The 24545-nt window shown below is 41.0% G+C and overlaps 1 protein-coding gene across 3 annotated transcripts in view; it reads left to right on the top strand.

Moving 5' to 3' along the window:
• The first annotated feature begins 1253 nt into the window (after nt 1-1253).
• LOC126284666 (uncharacterized) overlaps nt 1254-24545 on the top strand; it is a 39984-nt gene continuing 16692 nt past the window's right edge. Inside the window, exons 1-4 of one of the 3 annotated variants that reach the window (XM_049983783.1) lie at nt 1254-1341; nt 1551-1635; nt 1777-2118; nt 5652-5739. The gene's annotated coding sequence lies outside the window, so the exon portion shown is untranslated. Of the gene's footprint in view, nt 1342-1550; nt 1636-1776; nt 2119-4260; nt 4529-5651; nt 5740-14906; nt 15063-15526; nt 15604-24545 lie in introns of those variants that run through there. The other 2 variants (XM_049983773.1, XM_049983793.1) reach the window with 2 other exon arrangements.

Below are 24545 nucleotides of genomic sequence, written 5' to 3'. Positions count from 1 at the left end.
TAGAGAAAGGGACCAAACAGCAAGGTCGACAGTACCATTGGATTAGGGAAGGATGGGGAAGGAAATCGGCAGTCCCCTTTTTTGAGCGATCATCCCAGAATTTGCCTGAAACAAATTAGGAAAATCACGAAAAAGATTGATCAGGATGGCTGGACGCGGGTTTGAACTGTCATCCTCCCAAATGCGAGTCCAGTGTGCTAACTACTGCGCCATCTCGCTCGGTCGTGTCATCTGCAAATGAAGTTTTCCCTTTGGCATGAACATGTCATTCATATCATCTAGACACAGAAGGAAGGAGACTAAACCCAATATGGGCCCATCTTTGAAAAATTTTTTCCTTGATTATTATATTGTTGCTCTTTCAATGTTTCCATTTTGTTTGTCATCTTTAAGAACAAATTTTTGTTGCTAGCTTGTGAGGCAAGATTTGATCCATTTATTTGGAGTACCTCTAATACCTTAGCCTACATTATATTTGGTGTTGTAGGGTAGCATGATCTATAACGTCAAACGCCTTAAATAAGTCCAGAAATATTTCACTTGGTCTGTGGCTTTTAGGATTGCCTTTACATACTCATACTGGTCGCCAGCTGTGGCTGTAGATCTAGAGTTTCTTGTTTATATGTCTACAAGGTGCTAAACTTCATAAAAGTAAGCATCATAAAAGAAGAAAATATATTCAAACATAACTGTGATTTTCACTCCCATGACACTAAGGAGAAGCACGATCTGCATGTCAATAAAGTAAGTGCAAACATTTATAGGGGAGGAGTGTATCATATTGGCATTACATTGTATAGCGACATACCATCCTATCCGAAACAGAAACAAAATTTACATAAATTTAGAGTGAAACTTAAAGAGTATTTGCTGACCATTGCCCTATTCTATTTCTGAGTTTCTGGAACACCATGAAAACATTGTGTGATTGATCGTAAACTACTCTTACTCTTAGTCATTGTATTCTTTCAATTATCTGATTGTTTTCATAACTATGTTACCAATATTCAACGTGCATTGAATTTTTTTCTAAATCAAGGAATTTGTAAAGTTGTATGTGCCGGTACTATATGAAATTTGGATTACCTATATCGTTTGTACAATCTATGTACTAAATCACATTTTACAGCAGAAATAAAGAAATATAAGTATAATCCACCCCTAGGTCGTCTTCAATCAGTTTTTCCATTCTTCTGCGAAAAATGGTGTCACCATTTTGCAACGACTTTCAAACTGATACCGGTATCGGTAGTTCGAGTATATTTATAGCTGCCAGCACCAGCCTTTTGGAGGAACAGTTATTATTTTCTTCTCTAATGTTCAGATATTTGATACGTCAAGGTTAATTACTGCATCAATAATCTAAAAACTTTTCGCAGAGTCTAATGGTCGTTTAGCTTACTTCCTGAAGTTTGTTCTTATTTTAATGTTGAAAAAAGTCTTCCTTTGAAGATAGAGGGTAGCATTCTCTGTACCTAGTGAGCAACGACCCACAGAAATGATTCTTAATTTTCGTGTTTTTATGTTCATCTAACTTGGATTTCCCACAGCGTCGGCAGTGATCTGGAAAGAGATACCTAGCAGGATGTGAGTGACTGGCCAGAATATTGTCAGTACTGCCTACAGACTTATCAGGTGAAGCAATATATTTCGAAACATTTTGTATGTGCTCGATATTGTTGCACTACTTGTCAAAGTAGTTCGTACACGCGCTGCAATAATGAACATATAGTAAAATTTAGCAATAATGTTAATGTTATATGGACCATTTTAAAGGCGCACTGCTGGTGACGCCGAGCTTTGTTCCGCTCTTGCAACAATGCCAAAGTTGGAAATTGGCAACAAGCTGTTGTAAGATCCTGTGCGAGGAGAAAAGAGAAAAAAAACGGATCGGCAGTTTTTAAGTTACAGAATACTGAAATGCAAAAAGTAAGTTTCAACATTTGTAGCTGAAAAGAAAAACGTTTTATTTCTTGTATCTCTTTCGCAGTTTGCAAGCAAGTATTTCTAACAGAGAATGACTGGGTTCATGAGCTAATAAAACATTCTCGTACGAAGTATTATGCTTTCGCCGACAGCGTGAGTTTTTACGTAGTTCGAAAAACTTCAATTTGTGAGGTAGGTGTGCCTTAGATTTCCAATCGCTGTAATCGTATTTCATCTTGTATATCTTGCGAATTTTGTCATACACTCTTAAGTCTCCTTTAAGATTTTTCATGCAGGATGAATGTGTTTTATAATAACATTATCAGATCTTCTGGTCGCTAAATCGAAATTCGTCTTGTGTCAGTAGGAAATATATACTCGTCGGTATCATTTTTATTTTATTGGTCCAGTTGGAGCTGCTAAGTATACAAGTTCTTTACCAGATAGACGAACCGAACATATGACAGAGATCATGTTACGTACAAATTTTATTTAGTTAATTCTAACCATTTACCAGATACACATTTTAAATAGCACAGATTAAAAAAAAATGTACTTCGATATCGAAATTTCGTGTCTTTGTACCATCAGAAATGATTTAGATACCGTACATTTTAAGAAATTTTCGCCATCCTGGTAAAGTGCTTCTTGTGTTGGGGCTGTAGATTTCTTTATTTAATTGCCTTACTGCTATTTCTCAGATCTGTCTAAAGATACTCGTTTGGAAACCCTGGACAGGCAGGTTATTTACGAGGAATCCATATTCATATTTATTCACCTTTAAACATTTTGTAACATGTAATTGGCGTCATGTAATAAAAGTAACAGATGCATTGTATACATCTATATGTACATATATTTGACAAGACAAATTGCTAGCATAATATTTCACGAAAAATATCACTGCCACAATGTACTCCTTTCACAAAATGTACCATCAAAATTCAATATCATGTATTGCTTTGTCTCGAAATTCTTGAACTGTATAAAATACTTTGCTTTTTACTTTAAATTTATCCATGAACATATCATGTGCACTTTGCGTAATTTGTTGAAACTTGTGGTTGCTAGATACTTAAATTACAGTGAATCTTTGATAGCGTGGCAAACGGGATGTCAATTGTATGTCAGTTTCTTGTATTATGTGAATGCATTGCCATCCTAAGGTCAGAGTTATTAAATTTTCTTTAGCATATATCAGACAACTGTAAATATACAAGCCAGGGACTGTCATTATATTTCATTCCTTAAAATTTTACCTGCATGAGTGTCTGGGTGATAGTCTTACAAAGCATCTGATTGCTTTTTCTCCCCCATGCATATAGCAGGAGCGTTCTACTAACAGAGCCTCTCAGTTTTTCATGTTTGGGTGCATTCAAATTAAATACAATATCTTCTGTCTTATTATATATATATATATATATATATAAAGATTCCAAGACTTACCAAGCGGGAAAGCGCCGGCAGACAGGCACATGAACAAAACACACAAACACTCAAACACACACACATTCTGTGTGTGTGTTTGTTTGTGTGTTTTGTTCATGTGCCTGTCTGCCGGCGCTTTCCCGCTTGGTAAGTCTTGGAATCTTTGTTTTTAATATATTTTTCCCATGTGGAAGTTTCTTTCTGTTTTTTATATATATATATATATATATATATATATATATATATATATATATATATATATATATATATATATGTAATAAATTTGCCTGAAACCAGCTTGTGCATCTGTCCATTGCTACTGATAATTATTCTGTGTTTCATCCAAGTTGTTTCCCTGAGTAATTAGCATTGTATCATCTGCATACAGTGCTGTGTCACAAGGTAAGGAAGAAGGCAAATTTTTTATGTAGACTGCAAAAAGAAATGGTCCAGGTACGGAGCCCTGTGGTAGTCCTTTGGTAACTGGCAAGGAATTGGATCTTTTTTCATTTATAGCCACAATTTGTTTTCTGTTGCATAAGTAAGATTGTAATAGTTGGAAAGCACTCTCCCCTATTCTGTAATATTGTAGCTTTCTTATAATAATATTGTGGGAGACAGTATTGAATGTTTTATTAACGTCCAACAGCCTCACACTAATTATGGATTTATTTTCAAAGGAGCTCTATACGTTAGTGACAATGCTCTCTGTTGCCTTCACAGTTGAGAGACCAGTTCAGAACCCATACTGTGATGTGCAAGGTTGATGTTTAAGAAAGTTACAAATAGCCATGACAAATAGTTCTTTGTGACCTAGGGCCTAAATAATTTTTTTCATAGGATTGAGTTTCACTAGAAGCTTAGTGGATATTAAATGAATTAATGGAAGCACGAGTAATATGTGTAGACCTACTTTGTATTAACATGTCTGAATTACTGTTGACATGCTTGGTTTGTGTTTTAGCACACATTAAGCAAAGCAAATTCTCAAAAGCTTTGTTCAAGAAAGTTTACAAGAGTGTTCTGCATTAAGTTTTTTTCCCTTTAATCTTAATTGGTGATATCTGATGATGGTAACAGCAAAAATGGTGTAATAAACGGAACATAAACTGGTTTATTGATGTATGCAATACAGAATGCTGCAGCAAAATGCATATATCTCATTGGTCAAGGTGTAAGTACTGTCATGGCATAAGTATGTATTACGTCTCTTCCCCTCTTTCTCTCTTTCTCTCTCTTTCTCTCTCTTTTTTTTTAAAAAAAAAAGAAAGAAAGAAAGAACATTTTAACTGCCATCTTTTACATTAGTAGAACGTCAAAAGACAATATGTCTGCTTGTGTCTGTGTATGTGCGGATGGATATGTGTGTGTGTGTGTGTGTGTGTGTGTGTGTGTGTGTGTGTGTGTGTGTGTGTGCGAGTGTACACCTGTCCTTTTTTTCCCCTAAAGGAAGTCTTTCCGCTCCCGGGATTGGAATGACTCCTTACTCTCTCCCTTAAAACCCACATCCTTTCGTCTTTCCCTCTCCTTCCTGAAGAAGCAACCATCGGTTGCGAAAGCTAGTAATTCTGTGTGTGTGTTTGTGTGTTTTGTTCATGTGCCTGTCTGCCGGCGCTTTCCCGCTTGGTAAGTCTTGGAATCTTTGTTTTTAATATATTTCATTCTTGAATAGTGTTGACATATGTTACATCTTGATGTCTTGCATCATATTTTTCCAGTACACATATTCTCTTGTTCTTGTACAACAACTTTCTGTGCCAAGGAGTAAGATGTCCTTCATTGCTTGGTCAGGGTCCTTTAAAATAGTTGTGCTGATATAATTATTGTTTATACTTTGGAGAAAGTTTGTTCAGTATAGCTAGTCATTTCTTTAAAGGTCCAAAAATGTGCCAATTTTTGTGGATTTTCCTAGATTGTATCTGGAAATCCTTGTGTTACGTATGTTAGAACTAAGTGTAATTCTTTAGCCGTAACTGAAGCTTCCGTCTGTTGAGTCAGAAATTCTTCATTCACAGGTAAAAGCCATCAGTACCTCCAGTTCTTCTATTTCTACTTAGAATGTCAGGTATTGGTGTATTTGACCCTTTTGTAGAAATCACTTTAGGAGAATATAGCAAAATTTCAAAAACTAAATTTTAGTCATGCAGTTTTTTAAAAAATTGCCTTCAGTGATTAACTTTTTGCCGTAAATATGTTCACGAAATTTTTTAGTGCAAATTTAATTACCATAGCCTCTTTCTATTTCTGGATGTAACTGTTTTGACAACATATGGAACTGGTTGTTCACTTTGCTATAGGACAATTGCTGTAGCTCTTTGTTTGGATCAACTGACAACTTCTCATCTACACTGAAGTTTCTCAATGAGAAATGGGAAGGAGAGATATGTAAGTACATAAAAAAAATTATAGCCAAGATTGCATTAAAAACAATTATTTTAGTGACCAGTTTTGACAGGTAAGAAGCATCATCAGATTTGGTTGTATGTCATATTCCATTGTGTGTTCACTACTGGTGTTATGTCAACATTTTAATGAAGAGAGTATTGCCCATTCCACACAGATTTGTCGCAAACAAAAATATACACAGCTAAAATGCACATTATGGAACTTCGTATGTAGTTTTTTTGTGCCTGTCAGTTTCGAAAATCCAAAATATGTGGTTAAAGTGCTCATTTATGCCAATGTTTGCATTCACATGACGAGTGAAGCACGTTTTGGAATCTTCTCACTCGCACTACATATTTTGAGTTGGCCCACGTCTAGGAATTGGAGAGATGGACACTGCCTAACGCCGGCCAGAGTGGCCATGCAGTTCTAGGCGCTACAGTGGAACCATGAGACCGCTACGGTCGCAGGTTTGAATCCTGCCTCGGGCATGGATGTGCGTGGTTTAGGTTTAAGTAGTTCTAAGTTCTAGGGGACTGATGACCTCAGAAGTTGAGTCCCATAGTGCTCAGAGCCAACACTGCCGAACACTTCTCCTGACCTCATGCATAAATTGCGGTCTCTGAGGGAGAAAAACAAGGACAACCATCACAAATCAGTGGCTCCCAAAGGGACTTCTCTGTTGCAGGGGGACTTAAAAGGATACTGATTGCATTTGGGTGAATTACAGTTCCTGGCTCAGGAGAGACTGTTCTGCATCTTCTTACAAGAAACTCATTTTAAAGTCAGCAATACATCTGTATTAGGAGGATATCACCCTTACAGGAAGGCTGACATTGCTGGAGACAAGGTAAAGGATGGAGTGCCTATTTCCATCAATGACAGATGCCATTCCTCTGCAGTCCCTCTTTACATGACTATACAAGCAGTTGCAGTGGAAGTTATCAGATTGGTTGAAATCAAAGTGGGTTCTTATCTTCCACCTCATGATCCATTGGATGCAAATGCATTGACAGACCTCTTCTGGGCATTTCCGTGCCGTTACCTGCTAGTGGGGGACTTCATTGCACACAGTGTGCCACAGGGCTTGGCTAGTTAGCCTCCTCCCGAAACATATACATTAACCAGTTTTTCCAGTGTTTTGAGAATGAAGGAGGACACACTAAGTGGTCTCATATCCTTGGCCTTGGTATGATCAGTTCTCTCTGACTTTGGAATGAAGACAACCTTCATTGTCCCCAAAGCATTGGGAATGATTCCTACTACTAGCCTAACCCTGAATAACCTGCATAAACCCTGAATAACCTGCATAGGACTCTTAACCCCCCATGAACCATGGACCTTGTCGTTGGTGGGGCGGCTTGGATGCCTCAGCAATACAGATATCCGTACCATAGGTGCAACCACAACAGAGGGGTATCTGTTGAGAGGCCAGACAAACATGTGGTTCCTGAAGAGGGGCAGCAGCCTTTTCAGTAGTTGCAGGGGCAACAGTCTGGTACTGCGAACGGCTGAAAGCAAGAGGAAACTACAGCCGTAATTTTTCCCGAGGGCATGCACCTTTACTGTATGATTAAATGATGATGGCGTCCTCTTGGGTAAAATATTCCGGAGGTAAAATAGTCCCCCATTCGGATCTCCGGGTGGGGACTACTCGAGAGGATGCCGTTATCAGAAGAAAGAAAACTGGCGTTCTACGGATCGGAGCGTGGAATGTCAGATCCCTTAATCGGGCAGGTAGGTTAGAAAATTTAAAAAGGGAAATGTATAGGTTAAAGTTAGATATAGTGGGAATTAGTGAAGTTCGGTGGCAGGAGGAACAAGACGTCTGGTCAGGTGACTACAGGGTTATAAACACAAAATCAAATAGGGGTTATGCAGGAGTAGGTTTAATAATGAATAGGAAAATAGGAATGTGGCTAAGCTACTACAAACAACATAGTGAACGCATTATTGTGGCCAAGATAGATACGAAGCCCACACCTACTACAGTAGTACAAGTTTATATGCCAACTAGCTCTGCAGATGACAAAGAAATTGAAGAAATGTATGATGAAATAAAAGAAATTATTCAGATAGTGAAGGGTGACGAAAATTTAATAGTCATGGGTGACTGGAATTCGGTAGTAGGAAAAGGGAGAGAAGGAAACGTAGCAGGTGAATATGGACTGGGGCAAAGAAATGAAAGAGGAAGCTGCCTGGTAGAATTTTGCACAGAGCACAACTTAATCATAGCTAACACTTGGTTTAAGAATCATAAAAGAAGGCTGTATACATTGAAGAAGCCTGGAGATACTGACAGGTTTCAGATAGATTATATAATGGTACGACAGAGATTTAGGAACCAGGTTTCAAATTGTAAGACATTTCCAGGGGCAGATGTGGACTCTGACCACAATCTATTGGTTATGACCTGTAGATTAAAACTGAAGAAACTGCAAAAGGTGGGAATTTAAGGAGATGGGACCTGGATAAACTAAAAGAACCAGAGGTTGTACGGAGTTTCAAGGAGAACATAAGGGAGCAATTGACAGGAATGGGGGAAAGAAATACAGTAGAAGAAGAATGGGTAGCTTTGAGGGATGAAGTAGTGAAGGCAGCAGAGGATCAAGTAGGTAAAAAGACGAGGGCTAGTAGGAATCCTTGGGTAACAGAAGAAATATTGGATTTAATTGATGAAAGGAGACAATATAAAAATGCAGTAAATGAAGCAGGCAAAAAGGAATACAAACGTCTCAAAAATGAGATCGACAGGAAGTGCAAAATGGCTAAGCAGGGATGGCTAGAGCACAAATGTAAGGATGTAGAGGCCTATCTCACTAGGGGTAAGATAGATACTGCCTACAGGAAAATTAAAGAGACCTTTGGAGAAAAGAGGACCACTTGTATGAATATCAAGAGCTCAGATGGAAACCCAGTTCTAAGCAAAGAAGGTGGAAGGAGTATATAAAGGGTCTATACAAGGGTGATGTACCTATACAAGGGCGATGTACCTCAGGACAATATTATGGAAATGGAAGAGGATGTAGATGAAAATGAAATGGAAGATACGATATTGCGTGAAGAATTTGACAGAGCACTGAAAGACCTGAGTCGAAACAAGGCCCCCGGAGTAGACAACATTCCATTAGAACTACTGACGGCCTTGGGAGAGGCAGTCCTGACAAAACTGTACCATCTGGTGATCAAGATGTATGAGACAGGCGAAATACCCTCAGACTTCAAGAAGAATATAATAATTCCAATCCCAAAGAAAGCAGGTGTTGACAGATGTGAAAATTACCGAACTATCAGTTTAATAAGTCACAGCTGCAAAACACTAACGTGAATTTTTTACAGACGAATAGTAGAAGCCGACCTCAGGGAACATCAGTTTGGATTCCCTAGAAATGTTGGAACACGTGAGGCAATACTGACCCTATGACTTATCTTAGAAGCTAGATTAAGGAAGGGCAAACATACGTTTCTAGCATTTGTAGACTTAGAGAAAGCTTTTGACAATGTTGACTGGAATACTCTCTTTCAAATTCTGTAGGTGGCAGGGGTAAAATACAGGGAGCGAAAGGCTATTTACAATTTGTACAGAAAGCAGATGGCAGTTACAAGTGTCGAGGAACATGAAAGGGAAGCAGTGGTTGGGAAGGGAGTGAGACAGGGCTGTATCTCTCCCTGATGTTATTCAATCTGTATATTGAGCAGGCAGTGAAGGAAATAAAAGAAAAATTCAGAGTAGGTATTAAAGTTCATGGAGAAGAAATAAAAACTTTGAGGTTCGCCGATGACATTGTAATTCTGTCAGAGACAGCAAAGGACTTGGAAGAGCAGTTGAATGGAAATGATAGTGTCTTGAAAGGAGGATATAAGATGATCATCAACAAAAGCAAAACGAGGATAATGGAATGTAGTCGAATTGAGTCGGGTGATGCTGAGGGTATTAGATTAGGAAGTGAGACACTTAAAGTAGTAAAGGAGTTTTGCTATTTGGGGAGCTAAATATCTGATGATGGTCGAAGTAGAGAGGATATAAAATGTAGACTGGCAATGGCAAGGAAAGCTTTTCTGAAGAAGAGAAATTTGTTAACATTGAGTATAGATTTAAGTGTCAGGAAGTCATTTCTGAAAGCATTTGTATGGGGTGTAGCCACGTATGGAAGTGAATCATGGACGATAAATAGTTTGGACAAGAAGAGAATAGAAGCTTTTGAAATGTTGTGCTACAAAAGAATGCTGAAGATTAGATGGGTAGATCACATAACTAATGAGGAAGTATTGAATCGGATTGGGGAGAAGAGAAGTTTGTGGCACAACTTGACCCGAAGAAGGGATTGGTTGGTAGGACATGTTCTGAGGCATCAAGGGATCACCAATTTAGTATTGGAGGGCAGCGTGGAGGGTAAAAATCGTAGAGGGAGACCAAGAAATGACTACACTAAGCAGATTCAGAAGGATGTAGGTTGCAGTAGGTACTGGGAGATGAAGAAGCTTGCACAGGATAGAGTAGCATGGAGAGCTGCATGAAACCAGTCTCAGGACTGATGACCACAACAACAACAACAACAACAGGACTCTTTAATGAGACTCTCTCCTGCCTGTTGCAGGAGAGCTGCAAAGATTCCATCAAAGCCAGGTGTCTTGAACAGTTGGAATGTTTCCATTGCCCATTGGATTTTATTGAAGTCCACATACTCCTTGGCTAATTCCCAGTCCTCTCTTCGAGTGCCTGAGAACCATTGTCTCCCTGGGATCACATTCTGGTTTCAGTTGTCCTTCACATTCTGGTCTGTGTTGTCCGGTGGAGCATATTGAGGAAAGTGAGTTTTGAGGAGCAGTTCCAGTGTCTTGTGCTGTTTTTATGTATTCTCCATCCTCCTTCCTCAACATACCTCCTGGATTGGCTGGTACTCTAGTGAGGATTCTGTGAAGTCTGGCTTTAGCAGCCATGCTCTCCACTTCCTCGCAGAATGCCTTCCAGGATGCCTCCTTTGCTTGTCTAGTTGCAAGGCTGTAGTTGACAAGGACCTCGCGATATTTTGCCCATTGTCCTTTATGTCTTGCAAGATTAAACAATCTTCATACCTGTTTTCTTTGCATTTTCAAGTTATTATTCCACCAAGGCACACTCCTATTTGTGAACTTCTTCGTGATTGTGCACTTGTTCTGTTATGAGATCACTATGGCAGGGGTAACAGCCTTTGCTACTTCCTCAAAGTCTACTGGATTCCTTACCGAGGTTTTAATTTCCTATAAGCTTAAGTCAAGGTCCGTCCTATATGTCTCCCAGTCTGTTATCCTGGGATTTCTATAGGTCATGGTCTGTCTGATTCCCAGCTCAACCTTCAGTTTCATGTACATTTGGTCTGACAAGGATGGCTCTAATGCCACATTCCGTTGTTTGACACAGCTGCCTATCATCATGGAACCGAAGGTTATGTCAATGACTTCTTCCCTTCTGTTATTCCTGAATGTAGGTTCATTGATCCTATTCAGGACCTCCAAGTTGTTATCTAAGAGAAATTCAAGATGGCACTCATCTCTACTGTTGGTGTCCTTTCTTTCCCTCACTAGGTTGTGGGCATTGGCATTACATCCAACCAACAGTTTGGTCACCATGCTGATGGCAAGCTTCTATCAGGCTCCTCACTTCCAAAGGAGGAGGAGAGCTATCTTCGTAAGGAAGGTATGCTGAGGCCAAAATAAATTTCCGTTGTGATACTTTCCTCACATTGCTGCATTCCGATGGTCACTAGGTCCCTGGAGCAGAAATCCATCATTGGCATTAAAGAAATTCCATTTCTTACATAGATGCATGTTCTGGAGTTCCTTAAATTTCTAGCATAATCAGCTTACCTCCAGGGCCACGTCCACTTCCTGCCTCCACAGGCAGCGGCTCAGGGCAGCAGAGGCTTCTGCAGATTTATCTGCAGCATCTCCAGTCTCTGCCTTGCTGCCATCATTGCCTTTGAAGTCTTTGATAACCCTGATGGTGATCTGCAAGAATCCTAAAAACAATTTCAGGTCTTGCTCTCGCATCGCCTTCAGGGTCTTCACTCCGACCTCCACCACCAGTGTTTGTCCTTCCGGTACAATTTTCTGGTTGATTACTCTCCAGTCCTCTTTCGCGACTTTTGGGTTCTCGGCCCCTATTTTTTCGAACAGAGTCTTAGGGGAGACATTCTTAAGGATCGCTGGAACCTATACCTTTGCATTCTTAAGAAGCTTTGCTGCCGTTTTAACCAGCAGCTCCGCATCCTCCCACAGGGATATCATAGGCACCTTGTCCTTAGGCCATTCCACTGTGTGCACCCTCTCACAGACAAATGAGAGGGCACCACATTCTTGATAGACCCTCCTGAAGTTTGGTCCTGGACCAGCATTGCCCCCAATCTTTTTAAGAGGGCCATCTGTACAAGTTCCTCCTGCTGTGAGGTGATGGCTACCAGTGGATATCTTTCCTTGACAATTGCCATCTTAAAAACTGAGACTGCTGTACTGTAGCTCTGTTTCCCTATTTCTTGCCTCGGCTTTTTCTGGGCTCGCTTATCCAGGGAGGATTGAGTCTTAGATTCCTCCTTTGTCCTCTTGCTGCCTGTCTTTGATGTTATGGGATTCTGCATATCCTCTTCAACCTGCGACAGTTTTTTCTTGGGTCTTAGGCTCAAGCCCTTTTAATTCCCTCCACATATCTTTGTCTTCCTTTTGTCTCTGTACACTGAGGAGTTTCCTCCTCTGGGCCCCAGACAAGGCTTTAATCTTGATCTGGTCCAACTTCTCAGTTACAGTTCCCCCTTTTGGCTCAGGTCTAAACCCTAATTCAGTAGTGGGAATGCCTTCCATCGGGCCTGACCCCGATGTTTGGGTGTCTGAGGTCTCAGTTTGCCGCTCAATTTGTTTTAATTTATTTTCTTTAGTTGTGTGCATCTTGGTCCCATGAGATTTGGGGATCTACACAGTCCACACCACGAATACCTCACGAGGTGTAAGACTACTTACTCAGGGAGGTTGCCTGGTATCCCTTAGACTCCGTTTGCGACACATCTTCCCACGTGCCTGGCACCCCTCGGCGTGGATCGCATGACATCTTGAGTTGGGAAAGGGAATTGGGTAAGGACTAGGAGTGGATAGGGAAGATGGGACATAGTGGGACACACTTAGTCTGATCCATCAGCTAAGGCCTTTCTGGCCTCCTCTACTTCGGTGTAGCCCTCAGCTTCACGCGGATACACAAGCCTCCCCATTCACATGGACAGTACTTCGACAGGGTGTTGTCCTCCGGAGAGGGTCTTGAATGATAGTCAATGGGAGACCATGAAGATTGATGGTTCAAAGGATAAATGAGTTGTGATACAATCTGCAGCTCACCTTTGAACAATAGGATTGTGCTCAAGAGATGGTAGGCCATATCACCAGTGAGATCCAACGAGCTGCTGCAGATTCCTTTTCCAGTCTATCAATCTGATTATACCTACATCTGACAAAACAAATGTAATTTTGCAGTCAAGTTTACCTCACATCCATGTACTGCAAGATCTGCTGCTGGACACGTTACAGAATTTGATGTCTAAATTTGTACTACCTACAGTAATAAAATCCTGTTCTCCTTTTGAGGTTGATTACCACAGCAGAAGAAATCAGAAGGATGATTGTGATTTGGTCATTGGCAGTTGTACTTCTCAACTTGTGGATTGCCTCAAGCATGATGAGAAGGTGGAATTCTTCTCATCTGTTCGGAAATACTTAATTGCCGCCTGTGACTACATGGTTCACAAATTCCCATTGTAGAGTGAAATGCTGAGGAATGCAACAGTTGTGCAGGTCAGATCTGTTTCCAGTGCATCCTTTTCTACCCTAAAGTATTTTGTGGAAAACTTTCCAGTATTATTGAATGCAGATGCAGGTAAACAGCATGATGCCACGGATGAATTACAATCCCAGTTTTGTGCATTTCAGATATATACCAGATGAAATCTTAAGGGAAGAAAGAATTGATGTGCAGTGGTCTCTGATAGGAAAACTAAGAAATAGTGATGGGAGCCTAAAATTCAACAAATTAATTCGTGTTACATTAGGTATTCTAACGGTCCCTCATAGTAATGCAGAATGTGAGAGGATATTTACTCAAGTAACTAAAACAAAGACACAGTTTAGATCATCTAGTGGTGATGAAAATTTGGAGATTGTTATCAGTAAAATCAAGACTACAGGGTGACTGCTTTCAGCAAACCTTCAACAAAGAATTTCTCAGAAAGGCTAAGTCTTCAACATTCAATTCCTTAAATCAATAGAAATGTGAATTGTTTCGTGAAAAGACAATTATACCTGTGTGTTACCATATTTTCTCCATCCTCATCGTGTATTGGAAATTTAATTAAGGAGGAAATGATAGACCTTGATGTGAACGGATAACAACGTTGTTAAATAAGTGAGAACACTAATGTGTATTATCTCGAAACATTTTAAGAGTGAACAACTATTTTATTTGGTAACTGTTTTAGTTTGTTAGTACATCATCATTATTCAAATTCTGCAATGTTTCCTACCGCAGAAGCAGCTTCTACTTCACCTGTGAGAAGATAGGTATTGTACATGTTCTCATGGTTGTTCCAATGTTTCTCGCTAATACTGAATACTAATAGGCTACATAGCTAGTGTTAAATATGAGAATTTTATGAATTTGTGTAATGACCTGGTTTCCCTGAAAATGTGTAATACTAGCTAACTTTGAACATGCAGTGATAGATATAACATGTGAAATCTTACGAGGAGAAAGTAAATGACGCCCCTGAAAAATAAAAAAAAACAAGTGGTTGTGTTAAGATTTCAGCATACACCGGAGAACCAGTTGGCAAGCCTATTTTTACAGTTTTCATGTGTGTCACAAAACAGTATGGTGGATGCTGTTTCACGGCAATCATACTTTTTTTTCTAATGCCAAATACATCCCAACATAACAGCAGTTAGCTGGGTGAAACTACAAAGAAGGGTTGTGGAATCAACATTTTGGGTATTTCCAATGTTTCTATATATTTTTTTAGCCATTATATAGCTTTGTCGTGCCTTAAAGGAAAACTTTTCAGTTGTCTTAGGTGTATACAAGAATGAGCCACAGCTTTTTGATCTTTCATATCCTGATTTTTAAAACTGAATCTCCTGATTTTTGGTTTTTGCAGGTTGGCAGGTATGCAATCACCTCAGATAACTTCCTGTCCTTGGTAGAATGATGAATGTCTGGCAGTCAGAGCCAGACATCCTACTTTGCGGAAATTCAAACACCACCCAGCTGCAGAAAACCTTTACACCTTCTTGTCTGTGAGAGCAAAAACAAGGTAAGCAATAAAGAACGGAAGTGGAACTCTGGAAGGAATTTGTGATTTTCATTACCTGGTCTACTTCCGCTGCACAAGTTTGGGACTCAGTACAGTGGATTTCAGACAAAGACAGTGTGCCTCCCCTTATGGCCTTGTTGGGAAATGGGGTCTTGTTGGGCAGCCTAAAGACATGGCTCAGAACTTTTTTTTTTTTTTTTTTTTTTTTTTTTTTTTTTTTTTTTTTTTTTTTTTTTTGTTTTTTAGCACTGTGTCATCCAGACAAACTCCTGCATTCCAGGTGCTCTGTAGGACTGTGGAGGTGAAGAGGCTCTGCTTCTTCTCATGTAATGAGGAGGTCTCCAATTTTCCGTTCTCCATGTGGGCATTGGAATGAGCTCTGACTGCTGTCCAGGACCTGATCAGATTCATTATGTGATGCTCTGTCATCTGCACTATGAAGCCAAAGGCAAGCTCCTGTCTTGTTTCAGTCAGATCTGGTTTAATGGATGGTAGCCTGTGACTTGGAAGGAAGCAATATGAATTTCATTTTGGAAACCAGGTGAGGATTGTATCGACTCTTTAACAATTATCGGAGAGTAGCCCTTATCAGTTGTGTGGTTAAGACTCTCAAGTGCATGGTCAATCACCACCTTGTCTGGCTCCTCGAATCCTGAGGCCACTTATGCCACTCCCAGTGCAGTTTCATGTACTACCGTTCTGCCCATGGTTACGTAATTCTACTGGAGGTAGGGAAACAAGATTCCTTCTTACACCAAAACTATTTGGGTAGAGTGTTTCTTCACCTGGAAAAAGCATAGAACACCACTTGGAGGTACAGTACCTTCACCAACTACATGCATGGGTACTACCTGGATGTCTGCCACTTCTTATCCAGTCGTTCCTCAAGGACCAGTGCTTTTAGTTTCATGTTGATGATGCCTTGTCTGGAAATTTGTGGTAATGTCTTATGGGACCAAAGTACTTAGGCCATCAGTCCCTAAGCCTACACACTACTTAATATAACTTAAACTGACTTACACTATGGACAACATACACGCCCATGCCGGAGTGAGGAGTCGAACCTCTGACAAGGGGAATCGCACGAACTGTGACAAGGCGCAGGAACCGCACGGACCGTGACAAGGCGCTTCAGACCATGCGGCTACCCCACGTGGCAATGCCTTATCTGATTGCTCTAGTCAGGAGAATGGGTTCCCCAAAGGCAGTGTGCTCAGTGTCACATTGTTTGCAATTGCTATCAATGGCCAGTGGCATCTCCTCTACAGTCAGGAGCTCTGTTAGATGCTTTATGTTTATGGTTGACTTTGCAACATCCTACTCTTCCTTTGAACTTACAATGACAACAAGACTACAACAGCTGACAATCTGTAATCAGGGAGCTTAATCCAATAAAAGTGGTTTTATGTTCTCACCAGTGAAGAGTATGTGTGTCAGTTTTAATCTTTCTCATTGAACTTTTAACCATCCAGAACTCACAAGGAGGACAGATGTCCACCATGAAGGCATTTGGATGTTGACTGGGGGTTTTAGACCAGCCCAGTTCAAAATATGTGTGCAGAGATAGGTGAACTATCAGTCTGGATTTAGTGGCATGTTCTTCTGCCACTACAGGCCCTGTGTTGCCTCAGCCACTTGCATTTTCTGTGGCAGTCTACCCCTACTTTAAGCGGCTGTTCAGGAATTGCCTGCATGGGACCAAGCCATTCAGGATACGTGCTACTGACTGTCTGGAGAATCTAAATATATAATCCCTTTGAATAGTTAGCCAGGGATGGAACAGATTGCTGCCTTGGTGTCTTCAGAGGCCCAAAGTAATTTTAAGCTTGAAGCAGTACAAGAAAACTGGCAGTGCAGATTACACTTTTACAAATGTGCTTTCTTCAATTTTAAGTACATGCCACAGTTTTATCATTGTTTACAAAGACAGATTCCAGCAAGAGAATGCCCTCAGTTGTGTAGCTGTTTACCCTGATAGGGTTTTCAAACTTGGCTTTCCAGAATAACAGACAGATTACGATGTGGACTTACATGGCATTATGATGGCACTAGAGTGGATTTACAGGTATCTCAGTACAAGGTCTCTTGTCTGTTCTAATTCACTCAGTGCACTGCAAGCAGTCCACCAAATGTATTCAGTAGACCATTTGATACAGCTCATAATGTGTTGCCTTACTGTGGCTCCAACACCGTGACAAGGAGTTTATCTTTTGCTGGGTACCTAGACACACTGCATTGCACTGAAATGACATAGCTGACAAGGCAGCCAAAGAAGTGTTGTTGCACATCGATGTGCCCTCCCCTTGCAAACTGTCGTCTCATTATCTGACAGACAAATCATGCCTCATTGCGAACGTGATAGGTTGGATGTGACTGAAAACAAATTGTGGTCACTCAAATTGACCACACAGGCATGGTGGACTTCATGCTAGCCTCACCAACATAAGGCAGTGCCACTCAACTGGCTGCGCGACGGACATAGCCCTATAATACATGGCTTTTTCCTCCAGCAGAAGGATCCACCCCTCTGTGAAGTTTGTGGTGTGCCACTTTTGGTTTAGCATATTTTGGCTACATGTGTCTTATATACTGACAGCAGAGCAGCTCTCAGTTTGGCTGGTAATCTGTCCACCATCCTCACTGACAATGGCACCAGTGTTACATGGGCTCTAAAAAGGGTCTTTTCTGAACCCTATAACCACTGGTGTTTTATCACTCATGACAATGCCTCCCCCCTTTAACTTTCATGCTATTTTCCCAGCCAGTTTACCCTTCCCCTTCCTGCTGAGGTGAAGGCCATGCCTAGTATAATCCCACCTATTGAGAGAATCAACAGGAACCACACCAATGTGTGACCCTTCACCCAACGTAAGCAGCCGTTACATCTCCACGTTAACTCTCTTGACAGAAGAGTTCAAATGAGTTAGACATTCCGTTCTTGATCCACGCCGCACCAGGTGCTCCATCCGAGTTACACATCTGTCATTAGCAGCAGGTGTGGTATTTTCGAGGTTTAGGTGTTCCGAGTGCTGTACACATACTTTTTGGCTATCGTCAGTTAATAATTTTGTTGTCTGATGTTGTATTCCACCTCCAAGTTGCACTGGGCATTCAATCTTCAGATTGTGGACTATGCTGTTATGTTACCATAGCCAGTCGCATCAGGTGCTCCACCTGATGTCTGTGCCCGCTAAGGGCAACTGTCAGATTATTTTCTGGCCTCTGATGTTCAAATTGCCATTTGTTCTCAAAATGACTTGTCCTCAGGTACTTAAGTTTCTGTTTAAAGTATCACTATCTGTGCCCCTTGTTTGGTTGTGCTGTGTTGCTCAGTCATCATTTCCAAAGTTATGTCTCCCAGAGTTTTAATATCGCCACTGTTACATTTTTAGGAGATTGATTCCAGGAGGAGCTAAACTGAAGTTCTGTGTTACGGCTGATAAGATTCTGTGTGACCTTCAATTCAGTGGATTCTTTACTAATGCTATCCCAGTATGTGGGTGTCCGTGTCTGAATCTTGATACTTTAATAATTCAGCAAAAGATTTAGTTCTAAACAGTGCTCCGCTATATATGACTCGGAGTCCTTTCTGAGTGTGGTGTGCCGTTGGTGCTCCTTACACTCTATGTCAATGGTCTTGGTGCTCTGGCTGGCATGTAACATACCACATTGACATGATAAGTTGTGAAGGCCCAGTTTCTGTAGGCCTAGAGCATTCTTTACACTCCATGTTGTTATTGTTGTTGTTGTTGTCTTCAGTCCTGAGGCTGGTTTGATGCAGCTCTCCATGCTACTCTATCCTGTGCAAGCTTCTTCATCTCCCAGTACCTACTGCAACCTACATCCTTCTGAATCTGCTTAGTGTAGTCATTTCTTGGTCTCCCTCTACGATTTTTACCCTCCACGCTGCCCTCCAATACTAAATTGATGATCCCTTGATGCCTCAGAACATGTCCTACCAACCGATCCCTTCTTCTGGTCAAGTTGTGCCACAAACTTCTCTTCTCCCCAATCCTATTCAATACTTCGTCATTAGTTATGTGATCTACCCATCTAATCTTCAGCATTCTTCTGTAGCACCACATTTCAAAAGCTTCTATTCTCTTCTTGTCCAAACTAGTTATCGTCCATGTTTCACTTCCATACATAGCTACACTCCAAACAAATACTTTCATAAACGACTTCCTGATACATAAATCTATATTCGATGTTAACAAATTTCTCTTCTTGAGAAACGCTTTCCTTGCCATTGCCAGTCTACATTTTATATCCTCTCTACTTCGACCATCATCAGTTATTTTACTTCCTAAATAGCAAAACTCCTTTACTACTTTAAGTGTCTCATTTCCTAATCTAATTCCCTCAGCATCACCCGATTTAATTTGACTACATTCCATTATCCTCGTTTTGCTTTTGTTGATGTTCATCTTATATCCTCCTTTCAAGACACTGTCCACTCCGTTCAACTGCTCTTCCAAGTCCTTTGCCGTCTCTGACAGAATTACAATGTCATTGGCGAACCTCAAAGTTTTTATTTCTTCTCCATGAATTTTAATACCTACTCCAAATTTTTCTTTTGTTTCCTTTACTGCTTGCTCAATATACAGATTGAATAACATCGGGGAGAGGCTACAACCCTGTCTCACTCCTTTCCCAACCACTGCTTCCCTTTCATGCCCCTCGACTCTTATGACTGCCATCTGGTTTCTGTACAAATTGTAAATAACCTTTCGCTCCCTGTATTTTACCTCTGCCACCTTTAGAATTTGAAAAAGAGTATTCCAGTCAACATTGTCAAAAGCTTTCTCTAAGTCTACAAATGCTAGAAACGTAGGATTGCCTTTCCCTAATCTTTCTTCTAGGATAAGTCGTAAGGTCTGTATTGCCTCATGTGTTCCAGTATTTCTACGGAATCCAAACTAACCTTCCCCAAGGTCACCTTCTACTAGTTTTTCCATTCGTCTGTAAAGAATTCGAGTTAGTATTTTGCAGCTGTGGCTTATTAAACTGATAGTTCGGTAATTTTCACATCTGTTAACATCTGCTTTCTTTGGGATTGGAATTATTATATTCTTCTTGTAGTCTGAGGGTATTTTACCTGTTTCATACATCTTGCTCACCAGATGGTACAGTTTCGTCAGGACTGCCTCTCCCAAGGCCGTCAGTAGTTCTAATGGAATGTTGTCTACTCCGGGGGCCTTGTTTCGACTCAGGTCTTTCAGTGCTCTGTCAAATTCTTCACACAATATCGTATCTTCCATTTCATCTTCATCTACATCCTCTTCCATTTCCATAATATTGTCCTGAGGTACATCGCCCTTGTATAGGTACATCACCCTTGTATAGACCCTCTATATACTCCTTCCACCTTCTTTGCTTAGAACTGGGTTTCCATCTGAGCTCTTGATATTCATACAAGTGGTCCTCTTTTTTCCAAAGGTCTCTTTAATTTTCCTGTTGGCAGTATCTATCTTACCCCTAGTGAGATAAGCCACTACATCCTTACATTTGTGCTCTAGCCATCCCTGCTTAGCCATTTTGCATTTCCTGTCGATCTCATTTTTGAGATGTCTGTATTCCTTTTTGCCTGCTTCATTTACTGCATTTTTATATTTTCTCCTTTCATCAATTAAATTCAATATTTCTTCTGTTACCCAAGGATTTCTCCTAGCCCTCGTCTTTTTACCTACTCGATCCTCTGCTGCCTTCACTACTTCATCCCTCAAAGCTACCCATTCTTCTTCTACTGTATTTCTTTCCCCTGTTTCTGTCAATTGTTCTCTTATGCTCTCCCTGAAACTCTGTACAACCTCTGGTTCTTTTAGTTTATCCAGGTCCCATATCCTTAAATTCCCACCTTTTTGCAGTTTCTTCAGTTTTAATCTACAGTTCATAACCAATAGATTGTCGTTAGAGTCCACATCTGGCCCTGGAAATGTCTTACAATTTAAAACCTGGTTCCTAAATCTCTGTCTTACCATTATATAATCTATCTGATACCTTTTAGTATCTCCAGGGTTCTTCCATGTATACAACCTTCTTTCATGATTCTGAAATCAAGTGTTAGCTATGATTAAGTTGTGCTCTGTGCAAAATTCTACCAGGCGGCTTCCTCTTTCATTTTTTAGCCCCAATCCATATTCACCTACTACGTTTCCTTCTCTCCCTTTTCCTACTACCGAATTCCAGTCACCCATGACTATTAAATTTTCGTCACCCTTCACTATCTGAATAATTTCTTTTATTTCATCATACATTTCTTCAATTTCTTTGTCATCTGCAGTGCTAGTTGGCATATAAACTTGTACTACTGTAGTAGATGTGGGCTTCGTATCTATCTTGGCCACAATAATGCGTTCACTATGCTGTTTGTAGTAGCTTACCCGCATTCCTATTTTCCTATTCATTATTAAACCTACTCCTGCATAACCCCTATTTGATTTTGTGTTTATAACCCTGTAGTCACCTGACCAGACGTCTTGTTCCTCCTGCCACCGAACTTCACTAATTCCCACTATATCTAACTTTAACCTATCCATTTCCCTTTTTAAATTTTCTAACCTACCTGCCCGATTAAGGGATCTGACATTCCACGCTCCGATCCGTAGAACGCCAGTTTTCTTTCTTCTGATAACGGCATCCTCTCGAGTAGTCCCCACCCGGAGATCCGAATGGGGGACTATTTTACCTCCGGAATATTTTACCCAAGAGGATGCCATCATCATTTAATCATACAGTAAAGGTGCATGCCCTCGGGAAAAATTACGGCTGTAGTTTCCTCTTGCTTTCAGCCGTTCGCAGTACCAGCACAACAAGGCCGTTTTGGTTATTATTACAAGGCCAGATCAGTCAATCATCCAGACTGTTGCCCTTGCAACTACTGAAAAGGCTGCTGCCCCTCTTCAGGAACCACACGTTTGGCCTCTCAACAGATAACCCTCCGTTGTGGTTGCACCTACAGTACGGCTATCTGTATCGCTGAGGCACGCAAGCCTCCCCACCAACGACATGGTCCATGGTTCCCTAACAGAGCCTTAATTTTGGTCAGTGGGCAGAAAACGCTCTTGACATTGTATCTGATAAGAATTCTGCTGATTTTGGGAGATAGAGGTCCAGCATGTGTCACAAAAAAGCAACCTTCTTTGTTTCTTCTTTTACTTCTGCTGAAGCAGGGTGCAGTGCCTTCTGAATGTATCTTTAAAAATATCTGTTTCTGCAGGACACAGACTGCAGTTGTTCTATCTATGTCATCAGGTTGTCTGGATTTGAAAGAGTTTGTGTCCAATGAACCAGAGTTTCGAGTGCACTCTTCTTCTTTGCCAGATGATTGCAGCTACTGGCTTGCAGGTACAGATCAGTGTGAATTGGTTTTTGGTAAATACTATGACAAAAAGTGCCACTTACCTTCCTCTGGACAAAAACATCTAAGAATGGATGTTGTCCAGTCTTCTCCATTTCCATTGTGAATTTTGTGTTAGGGCGGCGTGAGTTCAGGTATTCCAGGAAAACAAGGAGCTTTTCCCTGCCATGGGGCCAAATAACAAAGATATGTGGCAGCTATTGGCATGCAAGTATAGATTGATATGAGTTGGTTTTTGATTCGGGCACAAACTCTTTCAGATCCAAACAACTAGGCAATGGAGATAGAATACTTGCAGTTTGTATTCACAGAAACGGATATTCTTCCAGAGATATTCAGAAGGCAATGGGCTCTGCTTCTCCACCAGATGGGTTACTAGAAGTACAAGAAGAAACAAAGGAGGTTGCTTTTTTGCCATCTGCCAAAATCAGCCGAATTCTACTTAGATACAATGTCAAAAGCATTTTGTGTCAGCTAACCAAGATGTAGGCTCTGTTATGGAGTGTAAAGGATGACTAGGGCGTGCAGATATCAGGCATTTACCACATACTATTGCAATGTGGTATGTCACATATCGGCCAGACCGCCATGACAGCTGACATCAGGTGTAAGGAGCACCAATGGCACACCAGATTCAAACAGGATTTTAAGCCAGCTAAAGTGGAACATTGTTTGAAACTTAATCATTTGATGAATTATGATGATGTCAAGATTCTAACACAGATACCCGGATAATGTGATAGCATTGTTAAAGAATCCATGAAAATAAAGGTCACACTGAATCTTATCAATGTGACACTGGATATCAACATAGCTTCTCCTGGAATCCAGCACTCAATCTTCTAAAGATGCAACAGAGGCAACATCCAAACTCTGAGAAAAATAATTTTGGAAATGATGACCCAGCACAACCGACGCAGGGGCACAGACAGTGACACTTCAGACAGCAGATGAAGTACCTGAGGATTATTATTTCGAGAACAAAGACACTTTGAATACCAGTGGCCAGAAAATAATCTGAAGGCACTCGTAAAGGGTATGGGCCTTGAATGCAGCAACTAACACAGCTAGCTATGATAATAGAACAGCATAATCCACAGGAAAGCCTAAATGATGGCAATCAGAAGATTGAATGCCCTGTACACTTGGAGATGGAATAGAACATCAGATTACAAAATTAACAGTAATAGATAAGGAAAGTTGCTATTCACCATATAGCAAAGATGTTGAGTCACAATAGGCACAGCAAAAAGATTCACACAATTATAGCTTTCAGCCATTAAAACACACACACATGCGCGCGCGCACACGCAAAAGCAACTTGCACACATGTCTGCAGTCTCAAGACAACTGAAATCACACTGCAAGCAGGAGTACCAGTGCATGATGGTGATGGGAGTGGCAACTGGGTGGGGGTAAGGAGGAGACTGGGGTGGGGAGGGGGAGGGATAGTATGGTGGGGGTGGCGGACAGTGAAGTGCTGCAGTTTAGATGGAGGGCAGGAGAGAAGGTTGGGAGGGGGGGGGGGGGGGGGAAGGGGGGCGGTAAGTAGCGGAAAGGAGAGAAACTAAAAGACTGGGTGTGGCAGTGAAATGATGGCTGTGTAGTGCTGAAATGGGAACAGGGAGGGGGATGGATGGGTGAGGACAGTGACTAATGAAGGTTGAGGCCAGGAGAGTTAAGAGAACTTAGGATCTATTGCAGGGAAAGTCCCCACCTGTGCGATTCAGAAAAGCTGGTGTTGGTGGGAAGGATCGATATGGTACAGGCTATGAAGCAGTCATTGAGATGAGGGATATCATGTTTGGCAGCGTGTTCAGCAGCAGGGTGGTCCTTGTTTTTTGGCCACCGTTTGTCGGAGGCCATTCATGTGGACAGACAGCTTGTTGGTTGTCATGCCTACATAGAATGCAGCACAGTGGTTGCAGCTTAGTTTGTAAATCACATGACTGGTTTTACAGGTAGCCCTGCCTTTGATGGCATAGGTGATGTTAGTGACTGGACTGGAGTAGGTGGTGGTAGGAGGATGTATGGGACAGGTCTTGCATCTAGGTCTATTACAGGGGTATGGCCCATGAGGTATGGGATTGGGGGCAGGGGTTGTGTAACGATGGACGAGTATG

This window comes from Schistocerca gregaria, chromosome 1, assembly GCF_023897955.1.
Source record: "Schistocerca gregaria isolate iqSchGreg1 chromosome 1, iqSchGreg1.2, whole genome shotgun sequence".
In the NCBI taxonomy this organism is placed as follows: domain Eukaryota; kingdom Metazoa; phylum Arthropoda; class Insecta; order Orthoptera; family Acrididae; genus Schistocerca; species Schistocerca gregaria.
Note: the sequence above shows the minus strand (reverse complement) of the source record. Positions and strands in the feature narration are given on the sequence as shown.